We start from the raw sequence: 20,605 nt of genomic DNA on the forward strand, positions 1-20,605 counted from the left end.
TCTATGTATTAAACAAAGTTCATCTCCCTGTACATATTTATGGAAAGAGACAGCAAAGGAAAAGTAAATTAATATCAATGCTAATAGGGTTATGTTGAAAAGGATGCTTTTTAAAAAGGCCTAAGTGTTCTTGTTACAAAATAGAAATAAATTTACTCCTATACTAAAAAACCTTGCCAAGATCTAATTCTATCAAATAATACACACTATGGAGCAGAAGAAATAATCTCTTCAGGCATTATTGACACATCCAACTAACTTCAGGAGGAATTAGGTCTTTTTCATCTATCTTGTGAAGCTATACTGAAAAAGAATTCTGGAAGTATGGCACCCCTTCAAAATGTTTATGCATTAAAAGAAACAGCAAGCAATACCAAGTGATGAATATGTGACTAAAGTTTCCCTTCATCGCTTAAGCTGCATTTTTGATTTTATAACAGAAAATAGTATTTTTGCATCTAAATATATATAAACACACAAGACCTAACCTGCTCATTAAAGTAACTGAAATAATCTAGAATTTCTGCCCTAAAATTAAAACATAAGAATTGTCCACTCCTAGAGAACAATTTCTCCTACAGTACAGCTGTAACAATACATTTAACATAGTCCATAAATTTACGCAGACTGATGTTCAGATATTTAAATCCTATTGTGTGATTTCAAGGTAAAGCAGCAGAATGCTTAGAGGTAATAAACAACAAAAGTGTCACATTCTGACAAGTCAAAATATGCAACTTTAATGCAATTTTGGTAGTAAGTACCCATTTTCCTGACTTCTACATAAACCTCATCTCTTTTTATAACACTTATGTTGGCCTTTATTTGCCCTAGATTTTACTTCTGACCTTGCTTAATACATCTAATTTTAAAGAGAAAATTTCTCTCTTCACAATGTACATAGGCTTCAACACTGCAGGCCAGAAAGTTAAAAGCATATTTAATAATACTTATATGCATAGGACATCTGCTATGAATAATCTTGGCTACAAATATTACTATTATCCAAAAAACAACTGTATTCACTTCCTAAGTTCAGGTTACTATCCAGCAGATAAATACTGTAACAGTAGCCCAGAGCATATAATTACTGTAACATGTAACACCAGCATTTACAAGAGGAAAATGTTTAAATCTGTCATTTGATGTCTGGCTAGTTTCTGGCAGGGGTGGGGGGGAGATTTGGGTTTTGGATGTTTTTTTCCCCCCTTTCTCCTTCTGTCTCTGTTCCCCCTTCTGACATCCAGGCAATTATTTCTATTCACTCTCCTCAAAATACCTGCAATTTTAGGGAGTTTTGCTCAAAGGATGCTCAAAATTGCATTAAAACCATGCTTTAAGGGGCCTGAAATTAAACATTTCTAATGGGGTCAAACTTAAAAGACACATAAACATATGACCAAGTAAGAGACTGGGGTAAAAAAAGTCAACTGAGAGGATGACACTGTGAAGAAAACATTTCACTGCCACCAACACAGACAGAAATACAAGATAATCCTTGAATCTGAAGAGCCATAAGTGTGTTTGCAACTGTCACACAGGGCAAGAGGAAAGACACACGATGTCCAGGTTCCTGGCTGCCAGGCTATTCTACATTCAGACAAGGGTTGCTAACCTCCCTGCTGTTGTGCAGAGAAAAATGAGCAGAGGGGACAGAGGAAGGAATGAAAGGGGACTTAAAAGTCTCTCCCTTAACGTGAGATGAATCAGCACCGAGACAGATTACAAGTGTAACTACAACTATCAATTCAAAGTGAAGGGCATCCAAAATATTTTGCTTTTGTCAAATATATCCACGGGCACCTTCCCTTTCCTCCTCAAACTAAAAAAAAAAAAAAAAAAAAAAACAACAATAAAAACAGACAAACCAACAACAATAACAAACCAACAATAAAAACAAACAAACCAAAAACAACAACAAAAAAGAAAAGACAAAAATACCCCAAACCACCAGTCATTATCAGATATCACACGCCAGGAAAAAAAAAAAAAAATCCACCAGTCGGGAACAGCAAGATCCTGGCAACGTGCAGATGGGTCCCAAGGGCGGCAGAGCTAGTGATGATGTCTTTCTAAAGCGCTCGTAATTTCCTATAAGCCAAGATAAATTGAGTATTTCTGCAGGGTCCACCACGAGCAGCAATGGCAGCAGCCGCCTTACTTCATCTTCATTAGAAACCATAAAGGGCAAGACCACAGCATCGCGGGACGGGAGGCAGAAAGAGCCCGGTGTGTTCGCCGCTGAGAAGGGCACCCGGAAGGATGGGATGGGACAGGACGGCAGCTCCGGGCTCCCACGGCCGCGCGTGGGCACGGGAGCGACTCTCCCGTCGGGAATCCCCCGCCGTAGGCAGCGGGTGGGGGCCGCGAGCATCCCCAGAACCACGCACCCCCCGCACTCCCACGGCCGCGCGGGCGGCGGCCGGGCTAGGGTGAGAAGTAGGAGACAACCGAGGAGAGGAGGAGGAGGAGACTGCGAGAGGAAGACGTCGGGGGCACATGCGAGAAGGGAGAGGGCTGGGCTGCGGGGCTCCTTGGGGCGCGGGGGTGGGGGGGGTAGTGCCCTTCCCGGGGGGCTCCAGCCCGGGGTGCCCACCGCTGCGGCGGGGGGCGTGGGGGTAGCGCATCCCAGGAGGCTCGATCGTGGTGGGGGGCAGGGGGTACCCCGGCCCCCCAGGGGCGCAGAGAGTGCCGCGGGGACCATGCGGAGCGGGGCCGGAGGGGTGGTGGGGAGCGGGGGTGGTCGCCGCTCCCGCCCGCAGCAGGGCGAGCAGGACAAATGGACACGGAAGAGTTGCTGAAAGGGTGTGGGGGTGCTGAGGAGCAATGGAGGCTGGATGGAGCCTGGGGGAGCGAGGAGCGCCTCCAGAGATGCCGAGGTGGCCGGGGGCGGCGGGGGGGGCGGCCGGGACGGTTGCTAGGAAAGGGCACAGCCGAGGATGACAAGGGGGGCAAGGGGGTACCAGGCAGCACCAGGGGGATGCGGAGAAGGGAGGGAAGATGAAGGATAAAGGTAGAGACCGAGGATCGCAGATAAATGCGGGGGAGAGGGTGCTGCCGTGGGGGAGGGATGGCGAGCGACATGGGGGTAGGAGCCCGGCGGGGGGAGGGGAGGAGGACGGGGAGCTCAGGCGGGGCAGAGGTAGGTGTACCCCGGCAGAGACGGGGGGGAAGCCGCTGCTACCTGCAGGCGAGCGCAGGTCTCTCTCTCGCTGGTGCCGGGCACAGGCTGCGGGACAATCCGTCGCGGGCGCCCCGACTCCGGCCGGGCGCGGGGCTGGAAAGGGGCTGCAGCCGCTCAGTGAGTCATGAGCCCGCTGCCCCGCGCTCCTCGCTCTCGGCTTCCTCTCCCCTTTGCCGTCTCTCCCGAGCAGCAGCGACGGCCGCGGCTGCTTCTCCCTCCGCCGCCGCTCCTGCCCCCGCTGCCCGGAGAGAAGTGAAGCCGCTGCCGCGCGCGCGCGCGCACCCCCGCCGCCGCCTCCGCGCGCGCGCGCGCCCCCACCCGTCCGCCCGGCGCCGCGCGCGCGCGCGCCCGCCAGCCAATTATTCCGGGCGCTCGCGGGCCGCCGAGGGAGGGGCGGGAGGGCGGGGGCGCGCGCGGCCTCGGCGGGGGAGCGGGGGGGGAAGTGACGGGATGGGCGCGCGGGCGGGCGCGCGTCCGCGGGGGCCGGCGGAGGCCGCGCGCCGCCGGGCAGGGGGGAGGGGCAAGAGGCGGCGGCGGGAGCGCGCGTTAAAGGGAAGCACCGGGGGCTGGGCGGGGTCAGCGGGGCAGAGGAAGAAGGAGGAGGAGGCGGCGGGAGGGGATGGGGTGAGCCGGGACCTTTGGCCAGGGATTCGGGGGGGATGGAGGTGAGGGTACCCGGCCTTTTTCCCTGCCGCCGCCGGGCTGCCGTGGGCCCCCACGCGAAAGTCCGGGAGGTGGAAGGGGCAGGCCGGGACAGGGCAGGGAGCGGCGGAGGCCGGCATCAACTTTCTCGGCTCTTCTCGTCTTTTTCGGCTCCTTTGTTCCCCTCGGCCCCCTCCGCCGCCCCCTCCCCGGTCCCGGCGGCCCGCAGCTCCCCAGCGCCTTTGTCTCGGCGGAGCCGGAGGGAGCCGCCGGCGGGACGCGGCGCTGCCCCGGGCGGGGAGCGGCGCGGTACCTGGGGAGGGGCGGTGCGGGGCACGCGGTGCCTCGGCCGGCCTGCGGGAGGGCCCGGGCCTCGGCACTTGGTGGCCACACTCTGTGTTACCGCGCTAGTTTTGTCCGCCGTGGCATCAGCACAGCCCGGGGCACAAACCGCCCCGGGCCGCCGGCGGCCCCGGTGACGTGCGGTATCCCGGCTGGAGATAGGCGCTGTCGCCCGATTGTGGCCAGGTAAATGAACCTCACCTCCCACGCAGGCGGGCATTGCCTCTGTGGAAAGCATCGCGGTCAGGAATGGGAGAGGCCAAGGCAGAGCCGCACTTAAATGTTAGTTGTTTAGTGCGAATATTAACCTGGAACAAAACAAACCTCCAGCAGAACTGATTGTCAGGTAACCCGGACTGCGCTGGGCGAGTGAGACACTTCTGTCCCTGTGCCGACCCTGCTGCTTTAATCTTTACATAATATGCTTAGGTATGTTATGTAAACTATCACCTCAAACCTTTCTTCCTTAAACAGGGAAATCTACCAGCCAAGGGTAAAGAGGTATTGCCAAGTCAAAATGTTTTCCCTTTTTTAATAACTGCTATAGATAAAAAATTAATCCAGCCGAATTAAAAATAAAAATTGATTTTATTTAGCAATTGAAATCTGTCTGAGCCAGCCACAAAGAAACGGACAGTGCCGAGCCCGGGATCGGCGCTGGGTCAGACAGCTGGGAAGTGGTGCTGACCGCTACAGCAGAGGATCCCCCTATGTTTCGCACCACCTGTTCTGTGCGAGCAACTTTTATATGGTTTATTTTGCTCGAGGCCAGGATTTCAGTGATCAGCCTTTTCTTTCCATTCAAAGTCCCACATATTCATAAAGTCTCTTTTCTCTATGCTGAGTTGAACAATTCGGTGTCCAGGAAGGGAACATGGTATTGAGATGTATCCTTTTGGGTGGTTCCAGTGATTGCAGTCTTGGGTTGTTGTTGGGACCATCATCACTCGGGATTTCCTGGATTACGTTGAGAAACAACCCATCTCCAGATGAACTACATGTATTAACTTGTAATGAGGTCTTATCAGAGACAGATTCAACATATGTGAGGCAAACCCCCTAGTACCGGCTGGTATGCTTTTTTAAATAATACAAAACATTACATCATTATCATTCTACAGGCACAAATTATCTATGTTACACATAACAACAACTAAAGGGGATTAAAAAAATAAAATGTGTTCTCACCATTCCACATGTAGGAGGAAAAGTTTTTCCCTGCTTGAACTGCGAAGCGTTGTATTTTTATTGACTTATGCTTGAGGTGTAGGTGGAGCCTGTGCCACCAAACATACAGAAGTTGAGAACTTGAAGCATTACTGAGATATATTAGGGTTAGAAACATCATTGATACCTGCTCTCGTATTATATCCAGATAACTGAAGTGATTTCTGCAGTTACCCTGAACATCAACAATTTTCTTTGTTGAGAAATTGTTTTTAAATTATTTGGTTTATTTCCTCTTCCTATTTCTTTGCTAAATAATCCCAGTGTTATTTTCACCTAAACCTAAAAATACCACAGTCAGCTAGTTCTTCCTATTCCGTGTGCATTTACAAGATATTTTCTTGCTTGTGATGGAGAAAAGCTCCTAATGTCATCTAGGTGGGTTTCTATCTGCTAAGCATACATTGACTTCTCGGAAGAATTAATAATTAAGTAATTAATAGAATATGAAGTGCAAAAGTCCTTCAAAAAATGCAAACCTCCAGCAAGTAATGTTACTCATTGTGCTGAAAGGTGCATTGTACACTTTTGACATCATGGTTCCCTTTTCTAAAATCACTTAAACCATGCTTTCTCCTTTCAGTCATTTGAAAACAGACCCCCTGAAAGCTATCCAGGAAGTGATAAAATTCAATTCTAAATGATTCTTCTAACCATACTTCCTTAATGTTGCTCTGATGGCTTAAGGGTGCCTTAAAAGGAGGCATACATTGATCTGTCTTAACTCCTCAGCCCATCTCAGGAGGTCTCTCTTTGGTGGCAGTTCATGGTGCTTCATTACAGATCTTTTCTGCTAGGATTTGCAGGAAGCACAGAGAGAAAAGCTGAGTGAATAGCCTAATTGAGACAGGGGCAGGATGGGGCCATACAGTGTCCCAGAATCTGGGTCATAATTTCCCAATGCCAAAATAATCAAGGGAGCGCTGGAGTGTTTGAGCACCGAGTGAGAGGTTTGAGTCATCACGAGTCAGGCCCTGATTTCTTCTTTTGGTGTTTGACCTCTGGCCCAGAGCCCTGAATGGTAGGGCTTAATTTAAGGACAACTAAACTAGGCAGGTTTGTACTGCCTTATGAATAGAAAATACACACTGAGGTGTGCCCTGTTTTAAAAGCAGAGGTTTTGAATGAGCCCTACCTATGTAGTGTAAAGAGAGTAGGGCAGGGTAGTCAGCTGCTCCCGCTTTTATCCTTTTGACCTTTCAAAATAACGTGTTTTGCCCTCAGATGTTAAAGGTGGCATAATATTGCTCAAAATCTTTTGAAGACTTTTCTAAATTTGGATTCTATAGGTTGAATTCTGGCCCTTTTGAAGTGAGTGGCAATACTTCAGTGTTAGATTTCACCCATGCTGGAGTGCTAAGGCACACAGTTACACTTTTTTTTTTTTTCCCTCCATGTTTGGCTTTGTCTGGTTTCTAAAAGCTGACACTATTTACACCACCAGACACATCTAAAGCAAGCAACATGAGTTCTTTACTCTCATAGAGACTGGGAGCTTCCTTGTGGAGACACGCCAGAGTTCATCTCACCTAGCACAGGCAGTCATGCTTTAAAACTATTATGGTTAAGGACACTTTTGTTAAGGGTTCTTGATTTGAGTGTCTGTTACAAGGGCAGATATGTCAGTCAAAATCTATGAAGTTGGAGAAACCTGAGCAAAGTTTCCATTTAGAAGTGTTTAATTTAAAGAAGTAATAGATCTATTTAAATTTTTCAGGTTTTTAAACTTTTTTTTGCTATACTGAGAGCTGTACTCAGTTACAGTGAGTCTTATCCATTTCTGTTTAGTTAAAAAAACAGGGAAATATCGTTCCATGTCAAGAAAAGAAATAGGAAAATGCAACTTTTGAGTTTTTTCTGCATTTCTATTTATGCATTACTGTTCATTCCCATTTAAAAGGACATGTTTTTATATCACTGTTAAAGTCATTGAATGAACGCTATTGTCAAGTAGTAACTAGAAAAAAGGGTTTGATTTTCTAAGGTAGAGAAAAGATGAGAAATCATCTCAGCTGTGGTATAGGTGAAGACATAACTATCTCTCTTGTGACAGCATATCTCTCTTTCAAAACTTTATTATTTTATATTAAAAAGTGAGATGATAATATTAACTTGTCCATGATGTGTCTGATTGTTACATCAATCTTTTTCAGCCAAGTCCTAATGAGCCAGTTTGTTTAATCCATCTGAACTATTATCAGCAGAAGTTTGGAGGAATGGGGACAAAGGTGCCTTTATTCATTTCTTACCTGATTCCAGCTCCAGCTGTTGAAGCCTGTGTTGTTCCCCCCATCCCTCCCCTGCTAGGAGTTGGGCCCTGTGGGGCTGTTTGGATAGTGGACAGCAGGCAGCTCTCAGCAGCAGGTCCTCTCTTTCCCAGTCTGGTTCTCCATCCTGAGCACAGAATGAGGAGTTTCTGCAGTAGCTTCATGCTGTTCCAGGATTCTTCTCCCATAGCTGGTTTTCCTTAAACTACTATGATGACATAAATCTGTGAGGACCATTCAGAGGATCTAGCCTGTTGTCTATTTTTCCCTCTTTGGTAATTCTCTTTCTCCTATTTGTAGATAGTTTATTCTCACACTATATCTATTTTTTTTTTTTTCTACAATTGTACTTTGCTTTTGTTGCTGCATGGATGAATCCTACTCTGTCTGTTGGCAAATGTAAACTGAAATTCACAGGTACCCTGATCTCTGAAGTGCCAGCTGTGTTTGAAAATGCAGTTTCTGAGTGATTCAGAGATAAGGATTCTTCTTTTTGTTTCTCTTCTATCAGCGTGTAGAATAAAGTGGCATAGCAAGGAAGATATCTGCAGCAGAAATTTACTTAAGAGTTTTCAGTTAATTGTGTATGTCCTCATCATATAAAAAATGGCATCCTATATCAAGGAAAACATTGATTGAATCCTGAAAACTAAGTAAGCCTATTGTTCAAACAATGCCTTGACAGAAGTCTGTTTAAATTATTTTCATGGCATTCTGAAGTAAAATGATTGTGTGAACACAGAGGCAAGTTACTGCTAGCCTGACTTCTTTATTTGCTCTACAATACTGCAAACCCCCAAATCATTAGCATTTATTCACTCTAATATTTCCAGGCCATTAAATACAAAAGGAGTTGTAAGTTGTGTGGCAAACAGCTTTTAAGGTCTCTTTCATTCCAGCCTAAAAAACGAAGAATTTGCAGCTCCTCCTCCCCTTTGCTCAGAAGCAGAACAGCTCCCACTATCATTCGGCTGGAACCAGAACAAACAACTGAGACAATAACCGTGTGGCATCAGAAATCCTGGTGGCTCTCAGCTGCTTTGCTATCCAGGATTGTAAAGAATAAAGATAAAACATATTAGGAGTGGGTAGGAGGGAGGTAATAACCTGCTTCCGTGTCCTTAATGAAAGCCTGTATTTTTGTTTAAGGTAGGGAGGGAATAAATTAACTGCATAATGTCCTGAACAGAGGTTCGTTTCTATGTGCTGGTTTAGAGCCTCAGTTAGAGCCTAAGTGCAAGTAATTGCATAGGATAATTCTGTGATAGTTTCTACACAGAAATTGTTGACAACTAAATCCTAGACATAGCCACTGCTTTAAAAATCTCATATTGCATGTACTGAAGGGAAAAATCTTTATTTCCAGAGCTATTGTAATGCACTGACCTGTAACTGGAAGAATTCCCTGCATTGCCTGTCTTAATTCATCACCATATGTGGGAGAGAATGTTGAAAAGTGAAGATAGGTTAGAAAAGAAAATTGGGGTGTTTTAGTTGTTACTTCCACACTCTCTTCAGCACCTCCGCGTTCCTATTATTTTCTGTTGGTTTCGTAATATCTTAATTCACAGAATCAGAGCTTGGTTTTCTGATTAAAGATGGGTAAAATTCTGAGGATCTCTTGTGGTTCTGTTGGGAAAGTTACATCTTTACACTGAAAAAGAAGCCGTGGGCACTCATGTTCCCTTTTAATAAAGTTAAGGTTCCAGAAGAATGTGGGCTAATGTTCTCTATGTTTAATGCATTATTAATGCATGCCTAGGGAGTAGGCTCTGCATCCTCCACAGCAAACCAAACCCCATAAGCAGGCTTGTTCAGTCCCTTCAATAAGAGTGACCAAATAAATTTCAGGAACCCAGAGGACCACAATCAATCTGAAGCAGATTGTCTGCCTCGTATACGGTGGAAAATACCCGCATGTTCTCTACCGGGGATTCCCCCAGTGAAGTGGAAGTCCCCTGAACTAATAAGTCAGACTAGTCACATTTTGTACTTGCTTCCTGAAAATCCCAGCCAAAGAGCCTGATCTCTGCTGTAATTGGAAGGGATGAAGGGGAATGTCTGCAGCTTGATAAACCTAAATTATTCCTTCTGCTTTATGGACTCTTATACACAACTGGTGCCAATAAAGCAGCTGCCAGGGCCTAAGTCTGAGGATGAAGAAAAGAAGAAAAAGTCAAATATCTTTAGTCTCATCCTTGGTGGTAACTATGGCAGGGAATAAATGGAATATCTTGCCCATAGGTCTAGGCAGAACCTGGCAAACTTCTGTCTACTCTTCCGTAAGCTACATCTGTAGAACTTCAGGGAGCAGGAATCAAAAGAGCAAGTGCTCATCTTCCTCAACTGCATGAAACAAAGCAAGCAGTGGGTGCAGCAACTTCAGGGTAGGGACATACTCTCTTAATTACCTCAGAACTGTTCCCATGACTGCAAAGTTATGGAGATGCAGTGAAGAGGACACAGGTGAAGCAAACATTTATTTTAGGAAGCCGGAAAGCACAAGACAGGAACACATATCTACTCCCTAAGGAAGCAGACTTTCTTCCTGTGTCCTTACCACGGTTCAGAGCCCTGAGCTGCACAAAAGTGGACTCTCAGATATCTTTATCTTGTCATAATGGGTATTTGAAGGAATTTTGCTTGACGTCATAACTCAGTTGAGAGCCTCTATAGCTGTATTTATTCCTATATTTTAATCCAAGTGAACCCTTATTTAGACCAGCTTTGCATCTTACATAGGCATTTCTACCTTTGCAAAGTGCATGTTTCTTGTGTTTTCCAGGTAATTTGAAAAAGTGGAAAGTAATTAGAGAATCCAGCACAGTTTCTCTTTGTCTCTTTTTCCTGTGTTTGACAAATTTTTGGAACTGGAACTCATAGCATGGCTGAGGACTAGGCCCACCAAGGCAATTTGATATCTGTTGCAATTTCTATCTATTGATGCTGTAAAAGCTAGTGAAGTACACAGTTCTCAGGGAAGGCCACACATTTCAAGGGAGATAGATAAGCAGAGCTAGATATTTAGGGAGAGGAGGTCCTCAAATATTTGGCTGAGTAGTTATCCACTTAACCTAGTCATCAGGAAGTGGCAGGGAGAGATGACAATGACATAGAGTCTTCCACAACTGTGGGTACACACCTCTCATTGGGGCTTTAACTACAGGTACATTAGTTGAGTTCGTTGGATCATGGTGTCAGTGTCACCAATGAGTTAATGATCTCCTCTTTCTAGCCTGCCCAACCTGCTGACAGAGGCATCACTGATAATGTGGGAAGTAGAAATTTAATTCTGTCTGCTGCCTGAAAGGACAAAACCCCTGCAGTTTATAACTCATAATTGTGTCCTAAACACTACAGCATTTTGGTGCTTGGCTTATTTGTTATCTCTCATTGTGTCTCTTCTCTCTAAAATGTACCTACATCTTCACTGGGTTGGAACGGAAAACGTGAGATGCCTAACAAACAGGCTAAAAGTCATTCTCTATCTTTTGATCTTTCACTCTTTTAATATTTAATGATCCCGTTCAAAATGGAACAGCATTAGCAAGAGAGATTGGAAGTCCCCTGTCCCCTTCCCACACCACTGCATGTTTTGAAGGTAGCAATATGAGATTAAGAGTCCCTCCAGGAAAACAAGTGTCTTTTGCTTGTGTCTCTGACATCCACAGTCAAAGCTCTAACCACTTCACATTTTGTAGAGGTACTTCTTCCCGTGCTTTGGTGAAAATGGGAATGCTTGCTCTGCTGGGACAACATCTGCAGGCAAAATTACAGGATCTTTAGCTTGTGAATCATGGTTGTTGGGATCACAAATAGGTGTTAAATTGCTTGATGACAACAAGGCTGGCTTTCTACTCTTGAGATCAAAGGTATGACTTATTTAAACCGAGGAAACACCACAATCCACCACTAACTGGAAAAATACATTAAAATAACTAATTGTGTGTTACTGATTCAAACATGCCCTGCAATTGTGTGCTGATGCACTAGTGAGGTTTTCAAGTATCCAGTTCAGACAAAGTGGGACAAACAGATGGGTGAATGATCAGTCTCAATGAAGACATTTTTGTTTGAAATTCCTTCTAATACAGTGCGCTATGCTCTGTCCTGGATACTGGGAACCTCCCTTGGGATGAAGCTGACAGTCCTAGGAATCTCACATGGACCACATGGCAGGGTGGGGAATCCCCAGGGAAGGCTGAATAAGGAGAATTGGGCTGGCAGGTGCCCTGATGCTATGTCAGTAAAACCACTTTCAACAGCCATGTATTTCTGCTAAGAGCACTTTATTTTTTGTGGACACATGAGGAGTATGATTCTGAGCATAACATTTCTAATTTTTTTTAATTTAGTTTCTATATATTATGTATACATAAATCCTGTTTTCCTGAGAAGAATTATTATCTTTAAAAAAAAGAATAACGTTCTCGGGAAAATGCAGAAATCAGTCACTCCCAGGAATGCCCACTAATTCAGCTAGATTATTATTATATTCCACAATCAGCCAGCCAGGGTTTATTATTCCTTTGAGACAATGGGAGATATAATTTGGTTTTGGAAGGGATTCAATAATAGCTTTTCCCTCCTGCATGTCACAGCTTGGATTGCACTGTGTTACCGGACCAAAGTTCCCGGTGGCGGGGGATGCCAGCTAAATGGCTTGCTGTGCTACATCTCTCTTGAGGTGAAATGCCATGGAAGCTCTGAGCTGCACAGCTGCCTCGGCATCTGCTCACAGAGCCCACAGATCTGAAACAATGGACCAGAAATTGGATGGTAATTTAAATATAATGGTCTGCCCATTACTGGTAATTAAAAATCCATTGGTAACAGCCCAGAAGGTAAGGGAGGCATGTGAATCAGACACAGGTTTCCTCTCACCTGGGTGAACTAGGATAGACTAAGAGACCAGTGTACTTTTTTTCATGTGGACCTACTGCAAACTCCTTGAAAATAAATGGAAACATTTCTATTGCCATTAATGGACTTTGGATAAAATCCTAATTGCCACTATAAAACCCTCTTTAGTGTTGCCATACATTATTTGCCGTGTATGTATTTTAATAAAACGGTCCTAAATGTACCATAGGGAATGTGCTCCTTAAAACCTGTCTCTGTTTTGAAAGTCTAACAAGGGCACGCTTTCTGACAGGAGACTTCAGCTTTACTCTATTTCTGAAGGAAGGCTTAAAGCGCTCTTTAATTTTATAGAGAAAATAGAAAACTGTGCCATGAGCATTTTCTTTATTCTGATTCATAACAGTTCTTTCCCTCAACTGTGGCTTTGGTCTGGAACTCAAAATGCAAACCAAAACTGACTTAGAAGCGTCAAAGCTTGGATGATGTGGTTTAATTAACTTAATGTAGTTTGATCACCAAAACATATCTATAGGCAAGTTTGCTCCAAACAGTATATAGATTAAGTGAAAATTTAATGAATGTCACAGTAAGGCTTTTTCTAAAAATGAACTAGTTTTAAACTTACAATGAAACTCTAAACTGGTGTTTTATGTGGCATCAGATTTTGTTATGAATGTCGTGGAGTAAGAATGGTCTTTTCTGTTAAAACATAGAATCTAAAGCAAGAAGAGCTAAGCAAACTTGTGTAGCTACACAAATGAGCAACTTTTCCTCAGTTCCTCTCACAAAATGTGCATAATAGTTACATGGATGTTAAAATCTCAGCCCCCTCTCCCCCTGATATTTGTATAGATTTATGAATCCTTCGGGTCAAGATGCCAAATTTTGCTAAAACTCTTGGAAGCATCAAAGGTTTAATTTTCCACAGAATAGGTGTAGAGGCAATTTGAATACCATTTTCACTCCAGGAACAGAAAAAAAACATACTTTTGACATCTCAGTTTGCAGCTGTTTTCTTGGTAGCAACAATAATGTACAGTTTTAACCATGATCTGGGAAGACAGAGATTCTAAGCAAAATAAAGTGACTATTATCAGAGTTTCAGACTAAGCTGGGAGATTCTTTTAGGTTGTTTGTTTTGTGGTCTTCTCCACAGTGAACTTCCCATAAAGGTATTTGTTCATAGCTAATGGCAGGTGAAAGTGCAGTGGCTGAAGCAACAAAAAGTGCCCCCATCTCTGCTGTCTTCCATAGGCATCTACCTTGCAGCAGGGGAGACTGAATGGCTTGCAAGTCAGCTTCTGAACCTTGCAGTTCAGCATAAACCAAAATCAATGTTAGGCCAATAGGCTGTGGTGGTTCAGAGCTGATTTGTGTACTGTTCACCTCCCTGCTGTTAGGAGCAACCTCAGGGAGAAATCTGGTAACCTCTTTAAGAATTCCTGGGAGAAGAGCAGCCAACACTTCAACACCTTCTGTTTAGTTTGTCACTATTTACTGCAATCTGTAGACCTCTACCTATCATTCTTTTAGGTGGGATCAAGACTGGAACTTGATCACTTTACTCCCTACTTGTAGCAAAGATTTAGGGCTGTATGCCTCGATGTGCTACCCCAGGAATCTCAGTTTAGATCCTCATCTAGCCTTGTATCTCAGGGACATAGAAGAAATCAACCAACTAACTTTACTGCAAAGAAAAATATTACTGAAAATATTTACTTCAAAACAGTAATCAGTCAACAACACGTTTTATTTGCCAGGAGTTTCCCTTCTGCATGAATACTTGTCATCTTTGTCCCTAGTGGCCAAGATGAAGTCTATTTCAGTTTTCTCTTTATTAACAGTTTTTAATATAAATACAGTAGGTTTTGAAACCTTTTTTTTCTCCAAACCACACTTCTGTCACAGTGTATGTTCTTAAGCCACAAACTCTTGCAAAGAGTCATGGAACCAAAAGCACCCTGGCAGGAGATGTGCCTCAGCAAAACCTTCCTCTTCTTTTGCTTACAATCTTTTTCAGATTTTCCATGTACACAAAGTACTAGGTAGCCTTCTGTCTACTTCAGAGGATTCTTCACATAGATACTCTATGTGACAGTGAAAAAACACTGCCCCTCTCACTCCCCTGTGCTTTCCCCTATGCTTCATTCTTCATCATCTGAAGACAGGGATTACTTTCATAGCTCGCCATTGGCAGCCACTGTGACTGTTAGGACAGCTCTGTATAATGCCTGCTTTCCACATGATGTTGCCCTAAAAGGCTGTGATCCAAGGCAAAATGTGTCTTTCCATGCATAAGCTCTTTTATCCCTCCTATCCCTTCAGGGAACATATGATAATGTGTTATAAATTTGACTTGTCTGTCAGCTTATGGCCTTATTCATTAATTTATTTAGTAGCAAACAGGTTTTGGCATCTGGAATGAAGTCCGCTTTCATTAACTACCTTGAGATAATGAAGATAGAGCTGACTATTTTAAGCTTTAAAAATCCACAAAACCAAAGTAAGAAAAAGGCCCCTACAGCAAATGAGAAGAGGTGAATTAGGGAGAAAAAAATATGGTGAGCATCTCACTTTTAGTTCTGTTTGGGTAAGCCTCCCATTGTCCTTTCTCTTTCTCTGCCTTTGTATTTGCTTTTTTGCCTTTTTGTCACTTACCTTCTACTTTTTCTCTTTTCTTCTTCCCTTCTTTCATCCTGAACAGCTTGCTATTTTCTGTCTTTCTTCTTTCCTTCTTCAATACTACTTTTTCCCATTGCCTCTTTACACACATTCTTTTTCTTGACTTTGTCCCTGGATAATCTTCGCTCCCCCAATCCAATCTGTTGTGAATTTATTTTCTTTCAGATGTGTGAACTTGTACCTTAGTCCCTCACTTCACAAACTGTAACCCACAGACTGTTGGTTGATGACAAATTGGGAGGCTGTTAATCAGAGAGCTGTTCTCTTCCAGATATTGAGTATCTGAGCCACTTCAAAGACAAAGCCAGTCAGAAACCTATCTAGTATTATTTCCTGCATAACTGCAGATGTAATTATAACATCATGAGGGTAGCGGTCTATGGAGTTGTAAGTAAAAGCAGCTATTTATGCTCCCTGCATGAAATCTGCAAAGATACAATCTACACTAAAAGTCAGAATTGCTAAAAATCTGAGGCAGTCATTGATATTGCAGCCCTCTCTATAGTGGGACATATATTAGTCTGGTAATGCCCCTAACCTCTTACAATATAGCATTTATTACTTGATGATCTTCCTTTTTAGTTTGAACACCTTATGGTGGCTTTAATACTTTTAGCATACCTGGAAGACTCTAGATGGAATTCAAATGCACAGTAGTAGCTGTCTTATTAATGACTGATTTCAGAAGTGGAAAATATTTCCAGATTAGCAGCAACTCCTAAATATATTAGAAGTACTGTAAGGGGGAGATTTTGATTAAAATAGAAATTGTACTGGCAGAAGACAATCTTCTTTAACTATGATATTGTGGGGTTATATGAGTAATGGGCCAGACATAAACTGTACATTAGATCTGAGCTGTGTGGATTTGAAGGGCCAAAACTAAAGTAACTGCCTTAGCTTTTTAATACTTTCTGCCGAAGGAAAGAAGGGCCTCACCTCCTAGGAGACTCTATTTCCTTCGATGTACTGATCAGCAAACTGATCAGGTTGGCAGTATTAGAGCATCGACATTAACAAGGACACTTGTCTCTTTGGGGCCTTTTTTCTGCTGCTCTCTGTACAATACCTGTGTGTTCTGCCTTGACCAGGCTGTCATTTTACAGTTTAGCACAAATGCTTTGGTCCAAGGTGCTATTTAAGTGACAAAAATGAATGCTTTGATAAGTCAGTCTTAGTATGGAGGAAGTCGCTTAAATAGTGAGTAAGAGTTTCCCTTAACTTTCAGCCATAAAAAAATTATTTCTTGGAGTAATTTTACATGCAGAACAAATACAATCTGACTAAACACAAAATGCCAACCATATTTCCAGAATCAATGCCTTGGAATGTTCTTGAATTACATTTCAGTGAGATTCACAGAGATCAAGAGGAGAATTGTTTGAAAAAGCTAGCCCCAAGTATCTTACTGGTATTGATTAATCAGTACTCCTCCAAAACGTTTTCAAGGGAGGACTCTCTCTGTTCTGTAAAAGAAATATTTTTAGGTTTAAAAATGATATATACAAATAAAGAGCATAACTTATTTCAAGCTGAAATAGACCAGCTTTGGAAATGTGATATTATAGCAGGACTTAACCATGCTTGATTCAGCTGGGTAGTATGCCATTCCTTAGGGAATACTTCAAAGAATGACGCAGAGCAGCAGCAACTGGGAGGATACAGACAATTCACACAGACTGTATGCTTTCACACCCTTGCCTCAGATCAGCAAGCCCAGATGGCGATCACCCAGAAGAGTCTCAATCTTTCTACATGCAATACTCTGCAGTCACAAAGTGGTTTAACGCATAAACTCAGTAAACTCAGATGAGATTGATGTTGCCTTCAGTAGGCTGAGCACTCTTCTACATCCATTTACTGAAGAGAATAAGCATGATCACTTCAGGGACAGTTCATACCTCTGTAATTAACAATAGTACAAAGTGGCTAGAAGGACACATTCCTAAACATTGTTGAGGGAGGGATCTGGCCCTAGGAAAATAATATGCATCTCAACATCTGGAAGGTCAGCAAATGTAATTATCAATTACACCAGTGTAAATCTGTGAGGTACATGTTATCATAGGTATGGTGCTCTCAGTAAAGAAAATAGCAGAGTGATTTTGGCATCTCCTCTACCAGAATAAAGTACTCAGCTTTGCTCCCAGTGGGCATCAGTTACCAATATTTATTACTTCATGGAGGTTAAGCCTTTGATTTTTTTTATCCCAAACTCACCTCAAACCTCTTGAGAATGTATTATGACAGCAGAAATAGATGCAAATGAGTGTCTAGTCTGACTATTTTGGGAGGTAAGTTGTGGAAGCAGTAAGAGTAGAAAGGATATGAAAAAGAAGAAGGTAATATTTCTTATTTTCTATCCCTTATATACAAACAAAAATTAAAAAACTTTTTGCTCTACCTGTTCAACCTGGCCATTATAGATTTGGTCATCTCCATTAATGTGCAATGGGATTCCACATGATTTTCTACCCTGGTGAAAAATCCATTTGTCCATTTCTTATGGAGGGTAGTGTTTGCCTGGCATGGGTGATCCCGTTGGTGTAGAGACTGAATCTCCGAGCTAAAGCGCTCCTTGGCAGAAGTCACCATTCACAGCACCATGATAGTATGAATCTGTTCCTCACAGCTGTGGAGCAGGTATGGCTTCCTCTACATCAAACATCTATACACCATCCTCCACTACATCTTTACTTCCACTGAGAGGCCTCTGAAGCACAATAATTCCTGATAATGGAATGCACATGTTAAACAGACTATTAATTAAAACAAATCTCATTATCAAAAAAGGTTATTACTAAAGCACCACATTTTTCACAAGAAAACACTAGAATTCTTCCACTGCTCTCTGGTCCTTCTAGAAAGCCTCGCCATCCCATATCCTGTCCTTTAAAAATAATTTTGCAGTGAAAATGCATTTTCTCTAATAACTCATAACCTTTTATAAAATGATTCCATTTAAAATTCTATTTTAATCATTTTTCCACAGCAAAGAAGAGATACTAAACCATGTAATTTGTATTCAAGACAGCAGGCATCATTGCATCCAGACAATGCTGGGAAAATTTTGTGAGACAGAGATAGGCAAATCAATTATAACGAAACTTTTGTTTACTGGATTCTTCTTGTTGGATTTTAATGTCAGGACATACAACATGCATGTATAAGCTATTTTGGAATTATTTAAAATATTTTGTGGGATTCATCAAAAAATAAATTAGTCTGACATTTGCACTTTTGGGATTAGATTAAGCTGTCTGCTCTGCCCCCCTTGTGAAGTACAAAAGAGAAGACTTTGGCTAGAAATTAGCAGTTTAAGGAAAGCCAACGTGTATGAGTGTGGACAGATCCACTTTAAAATTTTAGCAAATGTCACAAGTATTCTTCTATTCAGACTCTGAGAGGCTTTGGAGGAAAAAAATAACAGGCATTAGAAAAAAGAGCAAGGAAAACAGAAGTAATTTCCAACTTTCTGTAAGGCAGTTATTATTGTGGCTCCTAGATATTACATTATTTAGACCTTCCTTCTCCTTCTGTGTGCATTGGATTTATTTTCTTCCACCCATGCAAATAGTTTTGGGGTCATATTTGAGCTCATATTTGTATACTGTAAACATTAGTTGCACTGTTTTAAAACAAAGATCTTCAATCAGCCAGACCAGGTATAGTTACAGCTGGGAATCCTGAACTGCTTATCTTAAGTAGATAGTTTTCTTCTGTTCTAAAGCCTGTATTCACTTGTGTGTTCTGGGAGGAAGAGAATTAAAGGCAGAGATGTAAAAGGCCAAATCAGATATCTTTACTAACTCAACATTTGGACAAACACACTTCACCAGTAGTAAGGATTTGAAAATCTGGCCCATAACAATTCTTACAATAGTAGACAGTATTTTGTTCTTGGCAGAACACCAAATCTAATTTACTCTGAGTTTACAGGAGAAAAAAATACAAAAGTGTTCTGCCTCCCATTTGTTACACTAGCATAATCAACAGTGAACTGTCACTCTGAACAGCAGCAAAAGAAGCAAAAGAGGAATGCTGGGGCTCTGCCCATGCTGGTGGGTGATGTCAGGAAATCACTGCTGGGTGATGTCAGGACATAAGTCTCTTGAGGAAAAACAGCCAGCAAGCAACCAGCCTTTGTTCTACTCTTTTCCCTCCTCTTCTGGCACAATAGCTTTAGCAGACAGATTAAATGTTAACAAAATACTGATGTTTTCATGTGTGACAGTGGTTCCCCATACTTAGGGTTCACAGGTAGGGAAGAAGGGCTCTATGGGAAGTGCAGAAATGCAAGGAGCCAAAGCCAAAGGCAGTATAATGCCAGTGAAAATCTGCCCAACTCTCCATGGGGAGGCTCAGGGGGCCACTGCTTTTCCAAGCAGTAATAATTTGCATGTAATAGCCCAGGCACCTACATATCTCTCAGGAGCAGAGGATCAGGGACTGATCACTGGCATAAAACTCATGGAACTGGTGTGAGAGTTCGAGCACCATAAATATGCAGATGTCCTGTGCTTGAAGAGAGTGATATGCCTCCATTCCTTTATTTTTAATAACACTGAGTGCCATTTTTGAAGGCAGATGTCTGGTTTCTAAAAGTCTGCCTGCAGGAGCTCAGCCTGAGGCAGGATGCAGCTGATCAGCTGCCTCCAGCAAGGCAATAGCTTAAGTTCCAGCTAAATTTCTGCAGGCAGTGTGGAACAGCCTGCTTTGACAGATACCATGGAGGTCCAGCACCATTGTCCTTACTGAAGCACCTCCCCTTCACTTTACTTTCTCTAAAAACAAAGTAAAAACCCCATAGAATTCAGCCATGTTTCTCTAGTTTTATGTCAGCATCATCAATTCCAAAGTCTGGCACACTGCCCTTTCACTGTTATGCTTTTTATGATGATTAAGCACATATATTTTTAAGGTAAGGCTCTCTATTGTCTCCCCTATGATTACCAATATTGGCTAGCATAAGTCTTCTTGTATGTCCAGCTACTCATCTCAAAGGATAAATTACCAAGGAAGAAAGAATTGTTGAAGGAATGTACATCACAAATCAATTTGAGGAGGCAGAGTTTAAAAAGACAGTAATGGAGGAGAAGCTTCTTCACAAACAAAACTAATGAGGTGATGAAGGGTCTCATCATCTGGGGCTGTTCCCACAGGAGATTTCTTTAATTTTCCTCCAGATAAATCAATATCTTAAAAAAGAGGAAAAACTTCTATCCTGGCCCACTGTGTTCAAATCAGATTAGCTCAGCTGTGGTTTGGAGATTTGTGAATCTCTTTGCCATTTGTATGGGATACAGTTAGCCCAGGATGAAGATATCTAATACAGAAGAGATGAACATCTGCTAAACCATAACAGATTTGCAATTCCCTGCTGTACAGCTCTGTTTTC

At 42.8% G+C, this 20,605-nt stretch overlaps 1 protein-coding gene and 1 long non-coding RNA gene across 3 annotated transcripts in view; one reads left to right on the plus strand and one right to left on the minus strand.

Moving 5' to 3' along the window:
- Nucleotides 1-3,473, minus strand: part of LOC110474601 (ubiquitin-conjugating enzyme E2 E2) — a 200,784-nt gene extending 197,311 nt beyond the window's left edge. Inside the window, exon 1 of one of the 2 annotated variants that reach the window (XM_021538108.3) lies at nt 3,185-3,473. The gene's annotated coding sequence lies outside the window, so the exon portion shown is untranslated. The remainder of the gene's footprint in view (nt 1-3,184) is intronic. The other variant, XM_021538105.3, reaches the window with a different exon arrangement.
- A 307-nt stretch (nt 3,474-3,780) lies between these two features.
- Nucleotides 3,781-20,605, plus strand: part of LOC110474558 (uncharacterized) — a 140,215-nt gene continuing 123,390 nt past the window's right edge. The window contains exon 1 of the long non-coding RNA XR_013342122.1: nt 3,781-3,808. This is a non-coding gene — a long non-coding RNA (uncharacterized LOC110474558). The remainder of the gene's footprint in view (nt 3,809-20,605) is intronic.

The sequence above is a fragment of the Lonchura striata genome, chromosome 1 (assembly GCF_046129695.1).
Source record: "Lonchura striata isolate bLonStr1 chromosome 1, bLonStr1.mat, whole genome shotgun sequence".
Classification (NCBI taxonomy): Eukaryota; Metazoa; Chordata; class Aves; order Passeriformes; family Estrildidae; genus Lonchura; species Lonchura striata.